This window comes from Theropithecus gelada, chromosome X, assembly GCF_003255815.1.
Source record: "Theropithecus gelada isolate Dixy chromosome X, Tgel_1.0, whole genome shotgun sequence".
NCBI lineage: Eukaryota > Metazoa > Chordata > Mammalia > Primates > Cercopithecidae > Theropithecus > Theropithecus gelada.
Genome location: NC_037689.1, coordinates 20,811,568 through 20,820,885, shown reverse-complemented (window position 1 = coordinate 20,820,885; position 9,318 = coordinate 20,811,568).

The window sequence follows — 9,318 nt, the reverse complement described above, 5'->3', positions numbered from 1 at the left end:
CATCTTTTATCTGACCCTCTACTCCGTTTGACAGCATTCCCCATATTGGAACCACATACTGATTTTTTAAATAGCTTCACACAAGTACTTAAAAGTGAAAATATCCCTAGCAACCAAAAAACTGACAGGCTGTGAAATTGCTGCTTAAGAACCTGTCATCCAAACTGAACTCACCTGAAAACTGATGTTACACAAACAGTAAAATGGTTTCTGTGTATTTGTCATTTTTCTAAAAGAAACTGTAAGGGGTATTGAGTTTAGTTCTGAGCTGTTATGCTTTAGACAAGGGACCACTTTGCACCAGGCAGTTATGAAGTAAGAAGAGTTGTTTCGACCGGGCGTGGTGGCTCACGCCTGTAATCCCAGCACTTTGGGAGGCCGAGGCGGGTGGATCATGAGGTCAGGAGATCGAGACCATCCTGGCTAACACGGTGAAACGTGAAACTCCGTCTCTACTAAAAATACAAAACATTAGCCGGGCGTGGTGGCGGGCGCCTGTAGTCCCAGCTACTCGGGAGGCTGAGGCGGGAGAATGGCGGGAACTCAGGAGGCGGAGCTTGCAGTGAGTGGAGATGGTGCCACCACACTCCAGCCTGGGCGACAGAGCAAGATTCCATCTCAAAAAAAAAAAAAAACAAAAAAAACAAAAAAAAGAAGAGTTGTTTCATTTTCCTCTCCCAAAACACACAAACACTCAGTCTCCTCCTCATCCCTCCACTAAAATCACTGAGAAGCTTGCCCATGGCCCACCCTAACAGGTTTGCTTCCCCAAATCCTACCTTGCCTGTGCTGCCCACAGGTACCTCAAGCAAGCAGCACTTCTCAACTGGGACTGATTTTGTCCCCTGGAAGACATTTGGCAATATCTGAAGATATTTTTGGTTGTCACAGCTGGGGAGAGGGCACAACTGGCATCTACTGTGTAGAGCAGCATTTTTGGCCTCTACATCAGTTTTTTAAAAATCAGTATTTAAGGGGAGACACTGTCCTGTGCACTGTGTGTCCCACCCGCACCAGACAAACAAATACATCTGTATGTGTCCAAATGTAAATAGCTTCACACAAATACTTAAAAGTCAAAATATCCCTAGCAACCCAAACTGATGTTACACAAACAGTAAAATGGTTCCTGTGTATTTGTCATTTTGTACATCTCCAGTCCCAAATGAATGTCAATAGTGCTGAGGTTGAGAAACCCTGTATATGTTGGTGTCTTAGTGTGGGTTTCATCAAAAACAGACCCTGAGACAAGGATTTGAGTGCACCTAGTTTATTTGGAAGGTGATCCCTGGAAGCACTAGTAGGAAAGAGGGGAAATGAGAGAGTGAAGGGATAAACAAAATAATAATAAAATGAGAGCGTGAAGGGGTAACAGCAGGTTACCCCTGTGGGGACCTAGGACTCATTCCTGCTGAGGAACTCTGGGAGATTGTGTGGAACATGCCTTAGAGTTATCCCAAACAAGGCCATGGAAGCTGGAATAGTTATTTTCTAATTCCCCTCTGTCATTAGCTGAGGACTACTTCCAAAGATGTTAACTTTCTGGTACTTTCGGCCTGCCCTTCAAGAACCAAAAGCAAGCCCTGAGACAGAGAGTTGTAGGTGTTTGCAGAAGAACCTCCATGGGCATGTATGGGCATGGTGAGTGCTGAGGGGGTATGAGTACCATACCAACAATGTCTGCTGGAGTTGGTCCTCCAAGAGAACATTTATGGGGATTTATCTTCAGTTTCATTTTCTGAGGATGATGCCTTAGCCAAAAATAAAATTCAAATCATGCCCCCAGTAGGTGTCCTGAAGACAAGCAAGAGTGATACGTTTTAGAGGGACCTTGTTAGAACATACAGTTAGAAAGGCCCTTAGAAACCATGTGTTGAAGCTCTATACCAATGCACAAATCCCTTGAAGAACATCCCCAACAAATAACCATCTAGTCTTTTCCTGAATGCAACCAGGTACCCAGGAACACATTAGCTCAGGAAGCTCGCCCATGCCATTTTTAGAGAGTGTGATGTAGGGGAGCCAAACAAATGTGAATTTAAACCTGGTTCTGCCACTTAACAGCTATGCAACTTTGTGCAAGTTACTTAACTTTTTTGAATCTTACTCTCCTTAGCTAGAAAATACCAGCAATATTATCTACCTCTTAAGATTACTGTGAAGATTAAATAAGATAATACAAGGAATTAGCTCAACTTCTGACACATAGTAGGTGCTCAATAAATATTAGCTGTCTTCACTCCTTTTTCTTCTCCACCTTCCCAAATCTCATGTGTCAGTTCTGTACCTCATAACACTTTTGATCTTTTCATTCCAGTTCTAGCTTCCAGAAGAATAAAAAGTATGTCCAGCCCACCTTCCCATTAAACTAAGACTATCCCCTTCTCCATGGAAACACACCTGGCTTACTCCACCATTCCTTACGTGGCCTGGCTCTGTGGGCCTCTATTCTCTGATCTCTCTCCAGAAGGTTTTGGAATCTCCTCAAGGAGATAGCTGCAATCTCATCCTGACCTGGTGCAAAACACACTTGTAGATCACGTCCATTTAATTTTGATGCACATAGATCAAAATGAGTTTTGTATGAATAATCTTCTCTTTTAACATAAAGAAAAATCTAAAATATGGTTTAAACTTCTTATAGTCAGAAAAGAGGGCAGGAAGTGATTCTCTTTCTTTACCATGCTCTATTTTAACTCTTGAAAATGTTTCTTCCATGCTGTATTTGCCCCTCTCCCTCCATGATGAACAGTGCTTTCTGTTACTTTTTTCAAAGGAAAAATGTAATGTTTCATAGAAAGAAACAAGATTCATATCCTGACTAGAGGTGGCCTCATATCTCAGAAGGGCTGGCAAGTCTGTCCTTGGCAGTTGCCAAGAGGTGGGTTGGAGAGACACAGCTTGAGCTGGAAACAACATCCAGCCTTGAAATTTGAAGTGGCAAATTTTGCAATGCCACTCTCTCTCTTTCCTTGCTTGAAGCCCCTGAATGTTCTTTCTGGTCATACTGACATCTGATTGGAGAAGGAAATCACATGGCAAGAGATTTTGCTTTTCCTTACCTATAGCATGATCCAATTTAAAAAAATATATGTGTGTATATATGTGTGTGTGTGTATATATACACACACACACGTATATATATATATACACACACACATATATATATATACACTATTTGTGTGTATATATACATATATATATGGTGTGTGTGTATAAAGATGTGTATACTAAAATATTAACAGTCATCTCTGTGTGTGACCAAGTGTTTACTTTCTACTTTTCTGTATTATCTGATTTTGGGGATAATAAGCATGTATTTAACATTGCTGCAGGAAATCAGGGGGAAAAAGACCTGTTTCTGTTTTCAAAGAAAAGGCGGAAACTTGCTGTCCTTTCTCAAGTAGGTCATATGATCTTTGCCCACAAAGCAATGAACAGGGCTCAGTGTTTGTCTCCTGAAGCCAGAGCTAGCTTGCTGAAAGGCATCCTTTAGCCTCTTGGGCACCAAGCTATTTTGCATGAAAAGATTAAAATTCAGGAACATGGAGGGCTTTCTCATCCACTCTTCCTCCCTTACTCCTCTGGGACTTCACTGGCAACCCTTCTACTCCCTACCAGCCACCAACAACTTGAGGTTCAGTCTGAGGACTGAGAAGAAAAGAGAATCCCTCCTGGGACTGAGTTGGCTTCTAGGACAGGAATGTTGCTTTATACTTCTTCCATATTCCCTACTGGGTCTGGCACCATGATTGACACAAAAAATAACAGATGCTCAGAGTAATGGAAACTCAAAGGTCATCAGTGCTTACTAATTTCCTAATGAACATATTAAATGTGGCTACTGGTCACTTTACCTGCTTAAGAGGTTTAAGCCACAGAGTGCGATGCCTCAATTCATCCAGAGAGCATCCCCAGCCAGTTCCCATTCTCAATGTCAAGGAATACAAAGACAAAGACATGACTGAGCATTTATGCCTCCACGAGTGGGACAGGAGAAGGGGCCATGAACCATGGTGGGACTAGCACCAACAGGTCCCTTTTACAGCATTCAGGGCTGGTGATAGCTGCATGCCTGGCATTCATACAAATCTACCCTCCCACAGTGTTCTTGCCCCTTCCTTGGGGTGTATGGACATGGCTGCAGGCCAAAACACAGCTCTGTTCACCAATTCAAGATAAGGAAATATCTATCTGGGCCTGACTTGCTATATAAGTACCAGATGGTAATGATTAAAATTAAATTAAATTAATGCTTGACAGTCCATGAAGGGCATAAATTGCATAGTGTGCTGCTTGTCCAATCTGTCATCTTGTTTCCCTCGGCTCAGGTCAACAAACAACAGCTGAAAGCTCCATCTCTGAATCAAACAGTAGCTTATTTCTCTGCTATGGAAATGGCTGCTCAGTTTACTAAGTTGAAGGCTTCCATGCTGCCAAAATTGTGATTAAGATGCCTTAAAAGGCAGAGAATTCTATCTTTCTGCCACAATCTACAGCAGTCATCTCCCAAACACAGTAATAGCAATTACTGGTTAGAGTTCAGAAACTGGGAAATCTGAACCTGGCCTAATAGTGAACCATTGCCAAAATCACAATGCAATTTTCAGCTCTAATGACAGCCTTCTTCATTCACATGGTTTCTAGAATGTGTGGGCAGTGCTGATGTGTTATCAAGTTGCAAAAGAATTCATGGCATCACATTTTAAAATCACCCATCTGCCAAGTACTCCCTTCCTAAAAACTTTCAGATTTAGACTTTTGCTCCTTTCCCCTGTGTTGTTCAGGAATCAGTGTCCAATATTTACATTTTAGTACTTAAACCCCAAATAACGTTTCAACCTTTGCACTTTTACACAAGAACTTTGATGAAATTTTCAAAATATTGAGCATAACTTCTTTGGTGGGAAAGATTGGATTCTTCAGGAGCAAGCCAAATAGTAGAACAAGCTACTGAAGACAGGCACAGGGTGCTGGAAGTTGTACCACCCAGATTATCCTTCAGGAATGAAACACTTCCTTCCCCAGCTGCTGGGAGAGCTGCAGGGGTATGGCCATCAGCTGTTATCTCCCTTTGGAGATTGCCTCCACTGAAGAAAACTGCCTCACCCAAGATTTCTTCTCCTTCTAAAGGCAGCCCACATCACTCAACTTGGGGCAACTCTGAAGGGCCATCCCTGCCTTTCTGGTTATTTTCTCTACCCGGGCTTGTCTCCCAGATTGCTGCCTGAATCCCTGCCCACTTCATTCAGGTCTCTGCTCAAATGTTGCCTCATCAGAAAGGCCTTTCCTCATCTCTTTTTCTAAAATAACACACACTCAGCCCTTTCCCATAGCCCCAGCTCCAGGGCTCCCTGTGCTCTTACCCTGCCTTCATTTCCTTCATTTCTCCTACCATTACCTGCCATTATTTACACATTTATCAATTATTTTGTTTAGTGCCTGTCTCCCCACTAGCATATAAGCTCTATGATGGTTGAGAATTTGTCTGTTTTGTTCATTGCTTTATCTCTACTACCCAGAAAATTGCTTAGCACATATATAGAGATTCTCGATAAATATTTGTGAATAAGTGCATGAATGAGTGATTAGTTGCCTACTATCTTAGGTACTTCCTAGTGCTTAGGCTGCCTAGCTCTCTCACTGTGCATCCTGGGAATCAGAGTCCTGCCAAGGTAGCATAATAGTCAAGAACACAGGCTATGGAGTTCCACTGGCTTATTCACTTAGTTCATAAACAATTACATAGTTCTTAAGTTGTGCTAGGCATTGCTCTTGGCTCTTATGCTATTAATACATTTAATGTTCATAATAGCCGAGGTCGCAGGATTCCTCTAGAAACTACTAAACCCAGGTGACAAAATGGCTTCCCAGGATTATGACTTCCTGGTTGCTTCCCCAATTCATCCTGTCATTTTTCACCTCTTCTCAGAGGCATGACTAGTCTAGCCTAGCTGCTTACACAAAGCAGCCAGAAAAAATGATGCCTATTAATCAGTTCTTGCCTCCTGCTGATCACCTCAGCTCAGGGCTTCTCTTTTCTCAAGGAAGTAAGACAGATGATCATGGGTTGCCACAAAATGCTGGTTCTTTACTTTGACCTCCTCAGTCCTGGGAGGATTTATCAGTCAACAACACGCTCATTTAACTACACATCAGCAGCAGACAAAGAGTCAATCATTAAGTAAGTATAAACAACTTGGTACTTCACACGTTTGGTAAAGGCCCATATATTTATAAATGTGCCCTTGGGCAAGGGTCAGCCTCAATGATACTCACTTTGGGAATAACAAATCCCAAACCACTTATTTGTTATGAAAATAAATCACATTTTGATCTCAGTAATCATTTAAAATTCTGTACTTTTAATGGCCCATAAAATCTTAACATGCTCCCTTACATGTCAGATTTCCTAAACTACAACTGCATCAACCTCATAACTTCCACTTGATCATCAAGAATAGATAAAACAGTCGGGCGCGGCAGCTCACACGTGTAATCCCAGCACTTTGGGAGGTGGAGGTGGGCGGATCACCTGAGGTCAGGAGTTTGAGACCAGCCTGGCCAACATGGTGAAACCCTATCTCTACTAAAAATACAAACAAACAAAAAAAAATTAGCTGGGTGTGGTGGCGGGCGCCTGTAATCCCAGCTACTAGGGAGGCTGAGGAAAAAGAATTGCTTGAACCCAGGAGGCGGAGGTTGCAGTGAGCAGAGATGGCGCCACCGCACTCCAGCCTGGCGACAGAGCAGGACTCCATCTCAAAAGTAAATAAATAAATAAATAAATAAAATAAAGAATAGATAAAATACTTGCCCTATTTAAGTGTGCAGTAGTGTGTGCTGGATAAGCTAATAAAATCATAGAAGATAAAAATGCAGGAGAGCATAACTGCTTATTTTTCAGATTTACTAAGGGAACATATTTTATCTAATTAAGTAGATCTTCCTAAGCAAATCCTTTGCTGTCACAGCATGTAGCCTAGTTCTTACAAAGGAATGAAAGGAACACTTGATAGTCTATTGGTTTCTCATATTCGTTTTAGTTTTTTTTATGTACTTTTAGAAATACTGTTTCATTTCTGATCTTAGATTGTCTGGCTACCCAAAGTGGAGCTGGTATTGTTAGGCAGGACTGAGTCCTGATCAATATTCTGTTCTTTATAGTGAAAGATGATATGATTGATGCTGACCCCAATCTGAACGGACAATCACAGCTATAAAAACAGATGCTAGTCTCCCAGGCCCATCCCAGCCATACATTTCTATTCATGGTTCAGGGCACTTGGCAGAGATGGGCATTTTGTGTCAGTAAGCCTCTGATACCCCTGGGCTGTCTGAAGATTATTTTTAAAAAGTTATGATTCACTGCTGATAGGGCTAGCTGCCTCCTAGGATTCTACAACTCCTATGGCTCCTGCTTTGAGAGTTTTCCTCTGTGCCTCAGATACCTACAGTCACCTCATTTCAGGCTCCCTATAAAGTGATTACTTGGATCACAAGAACAATGAATCGGTAAGGGCTTAATTAAAACATTCTGTATAAAACATTTTATGGTCGTGAACGTCACTATAGTGGAAATTACTGCAGTTTAGCATCTGCCCATAGGAGCTTCAGACTTAGTTGAGGAAACACAATTAAAGCAGAATGACGTTTGCCATCATTGAAATAGGTTGTATGACCACCTCCATAATCTCAAAGTGAAATCACAGGGGTCCTTGTTAAAATGCAGCTCTCATAGCAGATCTACTGAATAAGAATCTCTGTATTGGTGATGGAATCTGCATCTTTAACAAGCTCCCTAAGTAATTCTCATGCACACTTAATGTTCAGAATCATTACCCTAGAGGCTGATTATTTCAGCGCAGGCATGGTTCCTGCAATGCCACAACTAGTTAGTGATTCTTTCTGTGTTTTGGAAGGAAATAGCAGCATTCAGTGACGATCACCACTGAAATGTGTGATTAATCATTATAATGATGGTGTTGATGCCTCACCCAGAGCATCCATCCCCAGCTGCTTACACCATCTTACCCAGAACTGTGACTAGCTCTATTTATTTTATATTTAGTAGCTATGAGTGTTGGCTGCTAACAGCTCACAGCTGCACTGTTCTCTTGAGAATTACTCTCAGCTGATGGGAACCTCACCCAGAGATGCCTAGGAGGTTATGTACCCACCAGCACAGTCAATGACAGACTGGTATGTAGGAGCAAAAATCCAGTCCCTTTGCCTCCAGGGAGACAACTGTGTGGTGCCGTCTTTGCTTTAGAACTTCCTGTGGGATCAGGCTGATGCTAGACTTCTGCTGAAACCATATCTTTGCTTAGCTTCTTCCCCTGCCTTTCCTGCTTCCCTCACTTCCTTCCTTACAGGTTTCTCCTGAGAACATTTCAAAAAATAAGTGTTGGAGAGGATGTGAAGAAAGACGTTCACTTACACACTGTTGGTAGAAAAGTAAATTTGTATCGCTATTATGGAAAACAGTATGGAGGTTTCTCTGAAAACTACAAATATAGAACTACCATATGAACCAGCAATCCCACTTCTGGGTAAACATCCAAAGGAAATGAAATCAGCACATTAAAGAGATAGCTGCATGCACATGTTCACTGCAGCATTATTCACAATATCCAAGGTATGGAACCAACCTAAGTGTCCATCAGTGGATGAATGGATAAATATACACACACACAAACACACAAACACACACAATGGAATACTATTCAGACTTGAAAAAGATCTTGTTTTTTGTGACAACGTGGACATAGATGAATCTGGAGAACATCATGCTAAGTGAAATAAGCCAGGCATAGAAAGGAAAATACTGTGTGATCTAACTTATAGATGGAATTTTAAAAAGTCAAATCCTGTTCATAGAAACAAAGAGTAGAACAGTGGTTACCAGGGCATTAGGAGGGTGGGGAACAGGGAGATGTGGGTCAAGGATACAAAGGTGTAGTTATGTAGAATTAATAAGTCTCAAGATCTAATGTATAGCATGAAGACTATACTTAATATTGTATAATGGAAATTTGTTAAAAAGTAGATTTTAGGTGCTCTTACCATAAAAAAATGGTAACTGTGAGATAATGGATAATGTTGACTTGATAGATAAGTTAACCATTTCATTATGTATATTTATAGCAAAACATTGTGTTTTAGAGGCTTTCTCTAGGGGGAAGATGTTATAAAAATAACAAAAGTAACTGTGATAAATACAGAGATATATTCGTAGCAGGATGTAAAAGAAATAGGAGGTTGTGGTTCCAAGTAAAATGGGGGTAACTCCACCCTGTTTCTCCTACTCAATGCAGC